Raw genomic sequence first — 14,158 nt, 5'->3', positions numbered from 1 at the left:
ATGGATTTTACAGCCAGTGCAGACAGGGGGAACCAGAGCAGTCCATACATTTTCATCCTCCAAGGATTCCCTGGCAATTGTTATTTTCAGGTCTCCCTCTTCATGCTCTCTCTCTTCATGTACATCCTGACAGTGACAGCAAATGTCTCCATCATACCCTGAGTGAGAACTCACCCACAACTACACACACCAATGTACTGGTTTCTCTGCAACCTCTCTTTCCTGGAAATATGGTACACAACAGCTTGTGTCCCTAACGCCCTGGCAGTCCTTTTGGAGAAAAGTCAAGCAATCTCTTTCCTCAGCTGCCTCCTACAGATGTACTTTGTTTTCTCCCTGGCTGTACAGAATATTTCCTCCTGGCTGTCATGGCCTATGACCGGTATTTGGCCATATGCTACCCACTGCACTATAGCTCCATTATGAATGGCACCATGTCTGCTCAGCTGGCTCTTGGCTCTCAGCTCTGTGGCTTTTTAGCTATTTCTGCCCCAGCATATTTGATCTCCAGGCTGTCCTTCTGTGGACATAATATCATTAATCATTTCTTTTGTGACACAGCCCCATGGATAGTTCTCTCCTTCACTGCCACACATTCACTGGAGCTGGTGGCCTTCATCATCTCATTCATTGTCATCCTGGGCTCACGTGCAATAACTGTGGTATGCTACATTTACATCATCTCCACTATATTGATCATTCCATCAGCCAAAAGACCTTTTCTACTTGTTCTCCTCATCTGATTGTTGTGATTATTGGAAGTCACTCATCATGGTGTCCTGTGACCAGTGGGGTCCCCCAGGGCTCTGTCCTTGGACCCATACTGTTCAACATCTTCATTAATGATGTGGACACTGGAGTCAGAAGCGGACTGGCCAAGTTCGCTGATGACACCAAACTTTGGGGCAAAGCATCCGCACCAGAAGACAGGCGGGTGATCCAGGCTGACCTGGACAGGCTCAGCAAATGGGAGGACAAGAATCTGATGGTGTTAAATGCTGATAAATGCAAGGTTCTCCACCTTGGGAAGAAAAACCTGCAGCATCCTTATAGGCTTGGCAGTACTATGTTGGCTAGCACTATGGAAGAAAGAGACTTGGGGGTCATCATTGACCACAAGATGAACATGAGCCTGCAGTGCGATGCTGCAGCTAGTAAAGCGACCAAAATGCTGGCTTGCATCCATAGATGCTTCTCAAGCAAATCCCGGGACATCATTCTCCCCTTGTACTCGGCCTTAGTGAGGCCGCAGCTGGACTACTGTGTCCAGTTTTGGGATCCACAGTTCATAAGGGATGTGGAGAAGCTTGAGAGAGTCCAGAGAAGAGCCACGTGCATGATCAGAGGTCAGGGAAGCAGATCCTACGATGACAGGCCGAGAGCCCTGGGGCTCTTTAGCCTGGAAAAGTGCAGGCTCAGGGGTGATCTGATGGCCACCTACAAGTTTATCAGGAGTGACCACCATTAACTGGGGGAATGTTTGTTCACCAGAATGCCCCAAGGGATGACGACTAGGTCGAATGGTCATAAACTACTACAAGACTGTTTCAGGCTGGACAGAAGGAAGAATTTATTTTCTGTCCGAGCCCCCAAGGTCTGGAACAGCCTGCCACCGGTGGTGGTTCAAGCGTCTACATTGAATACCTTCAAGAGCAAACTGGATGCTTATCTTCCTGGGATCCTGTGACCCCAGCTGACTTCCTGCCCTTTGGGCAAGGGGCTGGACTCGATGATCTTCCAAGGTCCCTTCCAGCCCTAATGTGTATGAAATTATCTGGTATGGCTCCACCATTTTCCTGCATGTCAAGCCTTCCATAAAGGAATCACTCGATTTGACCAAAACTGTCTATGTACTAAACTGTATTGTCACTCCAGTGCTGAACCCCTTTATCTATGCTTTGAGGAACAAAGAGGTGAAGGATGCTTTGAGAAAAGTGGTCAGTGCGGCATGACTCATTCTCTAAAAATTTTACTGTCAGTAGATAAACAATATCCTGTTTGATGACATTTTTATTATCCTAAGTGCTGATATCCCTTATTCTCAGAAGTCACTATGACCTCAGCGTGCTAGAAAGAGGATGTCATGCCTGGGGAGGTTGGGCCCTGTAGACTTGGGCTCCATTTCCAAGCTTATTGCAGAGGAAGTCTGTGACTTGGTCAAGTTGCTCCAGTTCTCTGTGCCTGTTTTGCCATCCACAAGCTAAAGTTAATGCTGCTGGCTTCATTTTCTTAAAGCCTTCTGGACTGGACTGAGGAAAAGTGTCTGGTTTTGTTATGATCTCCCTTTAGCTCCCCTGAAAATATGATCCATTGTCATTATTACTCTCTAGGTAGCAAGTGCTCTTGTTACCCAAAGCTGTCATGTTCCTATCTATCAAAGAACTGGAAGACAGTGTAACTACTGACTCATATATTTAAAAGTAACGGAGGCTCCTGTAAACATTCGGTCCAACTACTGAGTAAATTATCAAGCATGGTAAAAAGATAAATAAATCTGTGATTTGGAAATAATGTTGAGGGCTAATGACAGAAGTTACACACAGACCGGTTTAAGTGATCAGAAACTGGTTCAAACCCGTAACAGAACATAAGTGCAGTGCACATAAACCAGTTTTAAAATGGCCCAAACCAGTTTGAGATAAACCTGGTTGAATACAGTATCAGACTTAACTGATGGAGCTCAAACGGGTTTATGCAATTTCTGTCCCAGACCTCTTCCTGGTTAAGTTAAACAAGAATCCCCCAGCATCCCAGCATGCTCTCTGGGCTGAATTGTGCTTTCTGCCCAATCCAGGAAGGGCTGGTCCTGCCCCTTTGCTCCCCAGCCAGAGCAGAGACAGGCAGGGGTGGGGGCCTGGCCAGACACTGGCCCTGGAAGGGAACAGGTAGAGTTTTACGCTACTCTTCCCTCCCCTGTCCCACCAGCATGGATCTGCCAGGCATTTCTCCCTTGCAGCTCCAGTGGGAGGGGTCTGGCCAGCCCTGCAGTAGCCTCAAGTGACCTGGCCAGGGAAGGGGTTTAATTCCTCCCTGTTCCACCAGCATGGACCTGAGCCAGGATCCACCAGGTGCTCCCCCCTTGCTACTGCAACACCAGGCATGGTGGCATGGCCAGGCCTGTTCCAAACTTGTTCCAAAGAACAAGTGGTATGGCACAATCTGTCCCTTACCATGACATTGATATCATCCATATACAATACTTCTTCCACTTCTTACTCTCATCCACCTGGCACTGGGACCCTCGGGGTTACTAGGAATAGCGGCCACATACTAAAGGAGAGTAGATTTAGATTGGATATCAGGAAGAAATTCTTTATGGTGAGGGTTGCCAAAATATGGAATGAGCTTGCAAAGGAAGTGGTGCTTTCCCCTACCTTGGAGGTGTTCAAGAAGAGATTGAGAGAGACGGGGACCTAGCTGGGGTCACTTAACCCCCACGCTCTTTCCTGCCTAGAGCAGGGTGTCAGACTCGATGATCTACGAGGTCCCTTCTGACCCTAGAAATCTATGAAATCTCTGAGCCCTCTTAATGACCGTGTCCCACCTCAGTCTCTGCACAAGCATCTCAACAGCACAAATAAAAGGTGCTGGGGGCAGGGGAGACCCCTGCTGTACCCCAGACTAAATACAATAAGACTTGCTTAGATTTTCACCTGAACAGCATGTCCATTTGTACTATTAATGGTACATGTAGCACAATTTGAAAACTACTGTATTAAGCCATAGATCTGTAAAAGCTTTTAACTTCTTTGTCTAGCACTCTGTGCTACCATATACCCCTGTAGCAGTGTATTAGAAAGGTGAATTTTTGTGGGGAATCAGACATATAGGGTGCATCGATCAGTTACCTTCCTTATGCTGGTGTAGACAAGAAACCACAAGATGTACAGCCCTACATTTGTGTAACATGTTTGAATCTTGTGTAGGAATACTGCAGGAACAATCAGGTTGAAGTACACAGCAGTCATAATTACACTGGTGAAGGTGTAGTGTATCCATGTCTATTCAGAGGTAACCATTTCCTCAAGGGAAATGGCTTGTAATAGCCACTGTGAGGCAGTGTGATAACCTTCATGACTCGAGGCATGGGTATAAATTGCAAAAGGTGAGCAGCTATCAGTGGGCAGCTGCACATACACAGTAGGGGCTGAGAACCACTGACTTACATCCATCACACACCTAATAGAGCCACATTCTCCTCTATTTTATGTAGGAACTTACAGCATAGTTATTATAACGGTGTGTATGCTCATACCACTTTCCAAGCAGTCTTAAGAGCACCTCTGAGAGACAGGACATCCCCGGAGTGGCTTTACTGTCTCATTTCTAGGCTGTCACCTCTCACAAGCAGGCCAGAGGCAGGGAGTAAGAGAGCTGCAGTGGAGGGTCCAACCCACCCCCAAATTCTGCCTAAAAGCAACAGGTGCCTCTGCTCCTTCCTCCCTACTAGAAGACCACCTCTGCACACCACAAGTCCTCCTCAGTGGCAGCTCACTAGACAGACCACCTCTATCACTGCCTGTTTCTCCTGTGGTGGACAGCAATGAGAGTGGAAGGCCTGGCACTCTGCTGTCCCTCCCTGTGCCCAGCTACAAATCAGGTGATCTGCCTTTAGATCCTGTCTGGGAAGGCACTGTTCACATGCATGGTTGAAGTGTGCCACATCCCTGTCTTTGCTGCCTGCCCTGACTGCAGCAGAGATTATATTAAAAATAGCCTGACATGACTTGGAGGTGATGCCTAGTGACAATAAGACCAGGGTAAGACAACCCATCCTGGCACACCCTGTGCAGGGTACCCATTACCAAGAGAACCGGTGGCTTCCAGTGGGCACTGCTGCATGGAGTCTTGGCCATGGGCTCCTTTGTGCACCACTTAGGTTGCAGAGCGCCTCTTCACTGCCCCAACATGACACAAACTAGTCCACATTTTGTTACAAAGCTAAGTGTTTAGATCCAAATGTGCCCAGACCAGGAAGCAAAAGACAGAAAAAGGAAGAAAGGCAAAATGATAGATAGATCTTCTGAAAAGAAGCAAACCCACCTCTTGTGCAGTTCAAGTTCATTAAGCAGATACTGAAGAATTCTGTATTCTCTATATTCAAGTGGTTTCTATACAGGTTTCAATGTTTGGCCAAATAAGTGTTTTTATTACTGACAAATATTTCATTCTTGGCTTCTTGGGAGAGCCATCACTTTTTGTTATTACTATTTCGCAATGATGTACAAATAAATCCTTTTTTTTCCCCTCTCTTTCTCTGTCTATCTGTCTCTCTCTCCATGTCTCTGCACCCAAGACTTATGAACACATTCTTTATGCATAGTGAACTTCATTGGGCAGGGGCTGTAGAGCGGCTATTTTCAATGTCAGGAGCACTGAATTCATTTTTTAAATACCGTTGGTTCATTTTGTTAGTTCTAAAGAATATTTTTCATTACAGTATACCCATTTGTTGAGAGACAAAGCTAATGGGAAATGAACCTAACAAGGTTTTGCAATGCAACTGTAACCCTCTTCTATGCATGGCTATGGTAATGGTAGTGGTTAAAGATCAAGCAAAGACTCCTAGCCCCTCGTGACTAGTCAAGGGAAATGGCAAGAACATATTGGCCAATAGGTTGCATCTGTTTCTATCCATCTAATCAAAGATCTGGAGTGACAGACCCCTACTCGGAAAGCTTCCTCATCCATTTCATTTGAAACATGTTAACTTTACTTTTTCATTTGGATAAAACTAATACAATTTTCAGTAAAAAATAAAAAAAAATCCAATAATCATTAAAAACAACTCTCTCAGCAGCACACCTTCTAAGAAGAAATCTCTCTAATTAGCGGTGAAGTACCTGCTGCTCCAGAGAATTGTAGGAGTCCACATCCATCATTATAACATCATGTGCTTTAACAAGTGCTCCAAGGAATACTGTGCTGAGGCGAGGAGCCAGGGACACTGCAGGGAGATCTGGCAAGTCTCTAGGCATTAAGGGCTGTGACAGAAACAAAGTTATTGATTGTTCTTGATGGGTCCCATTGGGAGTCGTTAAAATAAAAAGTATTTTGGGAAATGCAGGTCTGAGGAAGTCTTCTGGGGCTGGCATGAAAAGAAAGTCAGGAGTATAGATTAAAGTTTAAGAAGGAAGGAAATGAACAGCTCGCATGTCAAGTTGCCACCTGATGGATAAGGTAATATGGGTCAAGTCATGATCGCCAGTTCCTGGGAAGGGTGATGCCTTCATTCATTAATTCTGTGAATGAATCCCATTCATACAGTCTTCAAGGAATGCGAGGGGCAGGGCGCAGTGCCACCAACACAAAAATGCAGCCCAGATTCCCAGGAGGTCGGCACAGGCAGGCAGGCCCAGGTGTCACATTAAAAAAAAACACTGCTTGGAGTCTAGCCTTCAGTGGCAGATAACCAGTTAGTCTGTAAGGTACCATCCTGCCGGACATAAATATATGCCTAAGAGCCTCATGCATGACTTGTAGGCCCCCTGCTAGCCAACACCGGGCTCCCAAACAATTGTGCATGCACATACACACATAGCTCTGCCAATGTGCATTAAACATAACCTACAGAGCCTGCTATAGAACTCCTAGGCCCTCTCCCCACACAGCTCTGGCAATTTTACTTACCGCTGACCTGCAACCCCTCTTCCTCCCCAGACCTGGGCTCTCCATCACCAGCTCTAAAAACATCTCTTATTCCTGACTTTAACACACTTCTCTCCCTAGCCCCAAGCCTTTCCAACCTTAACAATCCCTTCAATCCTGCACTGCCCACTCTGCTACCTTAGGACTGGATTTTCCCTGCCCATTTTTTTCTGAAGTCTGTGCATTCCAAATGTCAGCAGCCCGGACCTCATTGCAGTTTGGTTAGCGGCCACCAGCAACCACCTGTCCTGGACCCGATTCCCATTTGTGTTAATGTGTTTTAGTAAGGAGTCATATCTCTCTCTCATGTTTCCTGCCTTGGACACATGACTGATAATTCACCTGGACCCAGACTGTACTCTCCACTTCCACCCCCCCAAACTCTCTCTCTCTGCGCCCCTATTGTGACTTGCAGACATGCCTATTCCAGGCCTCACATTGCAGGCAGACGCCCCACTCTTGAACTGCCCCACCGCAGCACTTATTAGGTGTGGTGGGAGACAACTCCCTAGAGTTCGTTGTCTAGCTGCAATAGGGACCAGGCAACGCAGGTAAAGAATTGACTGCAGTTTATTTGCTCAAGCAATGACCATAAAGACAGCAAAAAGCAAAATCCCCCCCCCCCCCCCCCCGCAAAGGTTGGGGCGTTCTTTTATACTTTTTACAACAAGGCAAGACTACAGGGTTAACTAAAGCAATACTTGGGCGGTGCTTCACAGATCTTCATAACAGCATATTTCTTATTAAGCTGAACTAGCACTTTCTAAAAGCTAAAAGTTAAGTAACAGTAACATTATGATATGTTAGCAAGAACTTGCACAGTGGTAGATACTTCTTAAGGACACAATCTCTGTACTTAGAACAATGGCTTCTTTGTCTTATCTTGTTCCTTGCTGTAGCTGATTTTACAGCACACAGGCACAAATTCACTTGCTGCATTTTACTCAGAAAATGGTTAACACAGTTAAAATGATTACTTAACATAAGCAAAGGCTTAGCTATCATTCTGCCTTGTGGTCAGCAGCATTGCTAGGCCACAGGTTATGCCTTGTATTCAGCTGCAAAGCTAATACTTCTTAATAATCCAAATTATTGTTAACCTAACAGTATGCTATCAGAAAACTTTTCTATTTTAGGGTAATAACAAACATGCTCACTACATAGGCCAGACCAGAGTTGCAGCGAATACCCATAGAAGAGGGCATTCAGGACTAAGGCTGGGCTAAACTTTCTTCATCCATCATGGGTCAGGATGAATGCCTGTTTCCCACCCCCATATACATAGTGAGCAGTATCATTCCCTCCAGGAAATGACAGTGCATGCTCACACAGTGCTACAAATGCAGCATCAGTCCTTCCAGAAGGAGGTAGTGCACACTCGATCACACACTGTGAACAATATCATTCCTTCCAGAAAGGCAGTCACCTACATGCACATCCTGAATAGGCTCAGCATCTAGATCTTGGTGCTCACGTGACACACCTACATACAGCTGGACATTTTCCAGTTTTAGCTCATGCCTAGGACCAGGAGCCTCATAAATCAACCCTTACAGCTCCTGCCCTTACCTCCAGTTGATACCAGCAGCCTTGCAGCCAGGCAATGTTGTCCTACTTATATAGGTAGCCCTGATTCCAAAATGGCTGTCCTCATCAGGCACCTGCTGGCTGCTGGGCTCAGGCCCTTGAAGTGGCAGGCACAAACCATGCCTTGCCACAGTATTTATGGATTGCTGTAAGGCAGGAAAAGAGCACTATCACGTGGTCTGCGTGACTGGCTATCACAAACTAGATAGTTCCTCTTGCTAGTCCTGACTGCCCAGGTCTCTGTTCAGTCTTCTTCTTGAAGCTGGTCCTTTTCCTATTTTCCTGTTCATTTGGGAACTGGGGGAAGGGGAAGAAAGAAAGAAAAAGTGGAGATGTTTCTGTCCACTTGGAGTAATGCCCAAGGCTCAATCCAAAAGTCCCCTTTTGGGGGAGGGGAGGGGAGGGAGCATACCCATCTCGCACAGCCACATACCCCTTGGCTTGGTTTGGCCCTATGTATCTCCCTCTTGGCTGCCTGGGCAGGGAATGAAGGAGGGGGTATCATTTTTAAGTGAAGAGTACAAAAAGAGGCAGGTTAATTTCTAAAGTGTTTTCTGTCTTGCAATGGGCTATAATCTGGGTCTCTCATTCTCTCAAAAAGTGCCCTAGTCACTAGACACGTGGCCTTAACGATAGCTACATACCCCTTGTTTTGGTCTGGCCTTAAAGATAGCCAGGTCCTCCTCCAGCACCGGCTACCTGCTTCTTTTCTGTGGCAATGCAGAAATCCCTGGTGCATTTGGACTTTGATATCAGTGGGATAACATTTTGGAGCCATTCTTTGGTGTTGCTATATCTCTGCGGGTAGTGAAAGGCTTCCATTTTCCATGGCATCTGATTACTCCATAAAAGTTGTTGTGTATAACTTCCTATATTTTTTTTTCCAAATATTTGCATAGCCCTCTTCACTCTAGTGACCACCCAGCATGATGTGTAACTGGGAGATCCTGTTTTGCTGCATAGCTGCTCAGCCAGAGTGCCATCCTACTGAGCTTACTCTATTCTTCTTAATTCAATGGTAATAATATTTAACTCTGAACATGATGCACAGGTTGATGTTTTCCCATTAAAATGAATAGAAAGTATGTACTCAGACCCCCTAAGTAGTTATGACCACATTTGGCTTTAATGTCTGCAAGGCAGATCCCTAGCTGGTCTAAACTTGGTCATGCCAAGTTGTGATCAATGGACCAAGTCCCCAGTGGGTGTAAATTAGACCCAGCTGCACTGCAATCAGTGGAGTCACATCTGCATATGGTATAGATAGATTTGGCTTCTGTGGAGGCAATAGGTCTGATCACCAACTGATTAAAATCTTTCTAGTTCCATTGGTCTTTTTCAGGAGTCCCTTAATCTGCCTGTGCCTCAATTTCTCCATCTATGAAAAGGACAGTAGCATCATTTTAGCATAGCACAATGTTGTGACAAGATAGTTAATAGATATTGCAGGGGATGAAGCCTATGTAGCTATCTAGTGAAGATGTTTCCCATGTCTTATGAATGATGTGTGGTTAAGTGTATCACTGTTTCTAGAGATACCTGTGAGTGGAAGCATTTTGATACCTACAGAATATTGCAGCTCCAAACAATGATCTCAAAACCTTATCCCACCAAAATCAGAGCTAGTTTTCCTTTGAGATCGGGGTTACCAGGATTTGGGCCTACATGCTATGTTTGATGATGAATTAATAAGAATAAAGTGAAACTCTTGGATGTGGTATGCATTGTGGAGCATTCCCGACTCCAAGTGGGTAGTGAGCTCCCACTAGTCTGCAATGTGTACAGATCAATTGGAAGTGTTTGGGAACTGATCACAGACAAATAGTACAGACAAAAGACAGAAAATATAGATAATATCAAGCATATTTTTCTTGCCTTGAAGGATCCCCAGATTGCAGCAAAGGGTAAGAAATGATACATAAGCAACTTGAATAGAAACTGGATGGAAGCAGCTATTGCTTTAGAATGGGAAAGATACTTGTGATGTGAGTGGTGAATGAGGATGAGTCATAATTTCAGGGTTATTAGGAGGCTCAGAGCTATTCTAGATATACTGTATATAAAATAGACACACAAATGCATTTCTCAAGGAACTCCCTGGGAATGAAAGCTGTCCAATGACCATTAAAAGCAAGAGTCAAAATACATTTATTAGAAATGTGGTGCCCGAGTATCTTAGGCTTCACAAAAATCTTCACAGAAATCAAAGGGAATTAGGTAACTTGACTGGTGTAAGTGCTTCTAAAAGCACTTTAAGGTGCAGAAATATCTTAAAAATCTAGGCCAAATTCATTTTTTTGGAATGCAAATTAGGATTCCAAGGCATTTAGATCCAAATCTCAAATATATTTAGGCAGCCTTGAAACATCTCATTTAAAGATGTGAATCTGTCCTAGTGCTATTAGAATCAATAGCTCCAGTATATACATGGTCAAAAGCCATAGGAGATAGATGGATATAAACCATAAATGTACTAAAGTCTAAAAGACCACATGGCCTGGATATGTGTAGCTCAAATGAAGTCATAATCTTCCATTGTAATTTTTCACTAGACTCTTAAACTCAAATCTTAATCTCTCTCAAATCTTGTGCCTCAGTTTCTTCTTGTGTAAAATAGCATAAGCTAAACGTGTAGGGTGCTGTGACATAGAAGGCAGCAAACACGAGGCTGAGGAGGGTCATGCAAATATCTAGAAAAAATTATATGAAGTTATATATAATACTGTTTAGGGAGTAACCAGATACTGCAGAAAATGGAAGCCTTTCACTACCCACAGAGATATAGCAACACCAAAGAATGGACTCCAAAATGGAAGCCAGAGACAGGTGTAAAGCCCCACAGCCCAGTTGAGGTATGAACACATATAAACCTAACTTCTCATATAGCACTTTAGTAATTACACATCAGGCATTTTCTAGAGGACTCTGTCTCTCCTTTTGAAGCTGGCCCCAGTAAGCTGGGTAAATGACACCGAGAGCTATGTGGGCCCAGTAGAAAGAGAGCAAATGTGAAGGTGTGCATCTGAGTGAGAAAGATGGTGGCCTGGAAAGGAATAGTCCTTCATTTGTAATCAGAACCCTTGCTTGCAATGGGAAAGAAGTGTTCCCATTATGCTTCTTACCATGCATTTTATCCAATGGCTATTAAAGGCAAGGGGCTCCATCTTAACTTCAAAAAGAGTGCTGGAGAGGGCCTTGGCTAATGCCTGAATTGTGCCATGATAGCTAGAGCACCATGTGGAGAAAAGTGTGTGTTGTATGTTCACATCCCTTCTAGACAAGGGGGACCTTAGAGTTCAGGTATTTGAGAGTGAACCCAGGTCTCTTGCCTCCTAGGTGAACTATAGTTCATAATAGGTCTGCTGTAGCCAAAAATGTAAGGTGTCTTGCTGTGGCTCCAGATGAATGATTTCAACATTTATAATTTAGTTATTGGGGCAAAATATGGAAAGATCCTCTTCCCCGCTCCTATTACTTTCTCCAAAACTTACACAGCTACCTACATGCATAGTAGGGCTGTGCGAAGCTTCAGTAGCCAATTTGATTTGGAGGAGATTTAGCCTGATTTGGCGGCCAAATCTCTAAATCAAATCAGGAGACCCATTCAAAGGTCCAAATCAAATTGGAAACCTCTGAATTGATTTGGAGAGATTTGGCACCAATTTGGAGATTCGGCCATAGACAAAACAGGCAGCAGTCCTCGACCATGCTGGACACAGCTGACTCCAGCTGGTAAGTCTGTTGTGGTGGGCGGAGGGTGTTGATATGCCTCCACACTCCCCTTCCCTCCCTCCTCCGCCCACCACAGCAGACTTACCAGCTGCAGGCAGTTGTGTCCAATGTGGTTGAGCACTTGTCCCAATGAGGGAGGGACTGGGACAAGCTGCCCAGCCAGGGCAGTGTGGGGCACAGGACTCAGGGATGTGGGTTCCTGCCATTGCACACTGCTGGTCCGGGATGGCATGAGAGTGGGCATGTGCCTCCAGGTCTGCACAGGGTGGGCTGGGCCAGGCTGTGCTGTGGAAGGCTAGCCCCAGCCGCCCGCCACCAGGCTGCACTCCATGGGGCAGGTGGAGCCAGGGCTGTGTCTAGGCAGCTAGCCCCAGCTGCAGCCTGGAGCACAGCCCTGGCTCCACCCACCTCACAGAGCATAGTGGAGCAGGGGGCATGGGGGGCTGCAGACACCCTAAAATTCCCCATAGCCCCTGCCACCAGCCCCTCGCCTATCTGGGTGCACGCACTCACCCCATGCCCTGCCGCTGCTCACCCAGCCAGGGCACGGGCACGTGGCATCTGCCCCCCGCCCCACACCTCTTCCCTCCCCCTCCTCCTACCACAACAGACTTACCAGCTGGAGGCAGCCGTGTCCAGTATGGTCGAGGACTGCTGCCTGTTTAATCTACGGCCGAATCTCCGAATCGGCACCAAATCTTCAAATCTGATTTGGCCAAATTGAATCAGGACAGTGACTCAAATCACCCAATTGAATCACTGTCCCTCTGAATCAGCCAAATCTGAATCTGAAATGAATACTTGTCACTTCACACAGGCCTAAATCATAAGTCCATTAGGTCAGTTTTATGGAGCCAAAGTGTCAAGCAGAGACCAAAACCAGCCAAAAAGGTAGATAGAAAACTGCCTCTCTAGACATACAAAGGGAAACAGAATCTAGCGTAAGATTTTGTTCAAATTTTGAATGCATCAGTTTGGTAAATCAACTGAGTTTCAGGAAGTATAATCCTGGAAGCCCCACAGACATTTATAAGCATCCCTGAAATGGATGGCACTTAGTTTTAGGGCTGGTAACAGCATCATCAGAACATCACCTTACACTGGCTCAGGACCCGTATTCAACATAAAGGACAAAAATCCCTCTTCAGTAATTCCTCAGGGGTACACCACAAATCTGAGACTGTCCAGAAAAATCAAGGATGGTTGTTTGCTTTACAATGTGGTTAATGAACCCTTGGTATTTAGCAATCTGGAGTGAAAAGTAGAAAGGTTTTTATGGAAATGAGATATAGGAAAAAAACAAAAAGCCTAGAAAATGTGTAATATCAAGACCTGAAGAAGAATACTTGGCATTCAAAAGCTTGTCTAAGTCTATCCCACCCATTCAGTTGATCCACTAAAAGAGATCTCCCACACCCACAAAAATCCTTGCTTCTCAATGTCAAAGAAATTATTGCCTTACATGGCAGAGTCATTAGACGGCAGCAATGGGTAAGAAATGAGAAAAAAGACTAATTATAAGGACTGACTTTAAGACTGCAGTGACTGAGAACAGATCAGATTCTCCATGGTATGGTAATTGTGAAAATGAAATAAAATAAGTTGAACATGGTGACGCTGATGATGATGATTCTCATCATCATCATAATTTCTAAGTATTCTTTCCAAATTAAAAACTGATGTAACTAATGTTACTCTTACCTTTAATATAATGCTGTGACCAATAATGGGCCCTACCACCAAACTGGAGGATCATTGCTTCACTCCTTAGCTATCAACTACTTGTTGAATCTGTCCAACTTGGGAGATTCCTATGGTAACAAAACTACCACAACCCATATGCCTCAGGATCCTGCAAGAACTGAAGGACTCAAGGTATTTTGAGCAGTAAAAAAGAGAGTAAGAGGAAAGGAAAGCCATATTAAGTGTCTGGAGGAAGAGGGAGTAATGCTTCCTTGAAGGTGCATATGGAGATGAAGATCTTCAAATATGCCTTACCAATGAAACTGGTTTTATTTTTATTTTATTTTTTTTTTGGGGGGGGGGTGGAAATGTAATCAGAAGACCTTTAGAGAATAAATAACTGTTTTCAATGTATGGTTACTACAGTGATCGGTACCCTAAACATAGACAGATGGAAAATGAATTTGCCTAATATCTTAAGGGAAATAGAGATGTGGGGTACAGAGGA

General features: G+C 44.9%; 1 pseudogene; it reads left to right on the top strand.

The window, feature by feature from the left end:
- Positions 1-1,952, top strand: LOC132243807 (olfactory receptor 6F1-like; annotated as a pseudogene).
- Positions 1,953-14,158: the final 12,206 nt, after the last annotated feature.

This window comes from Alligator mississippiensis, chromosome 11 (genome assembly GCF_030867095.1).
Source record: "Alligator mississippiensis isolate rAllMis1 chromosome 11, rAllMis1, whole genome shotgun sequence".
NCBI classification, from domain to species: domain Eukaryota; kingdom Metazoa; phylum Chordata; order Crocodylia; family Alligatoridae; genus Alligator; species Alligator mississippiensis.
The sequence above is the reverse complement of the archived record's forward strand: the minus strand, read 5'-3'. Positions and strand labels throughout refer to the sequence as shown.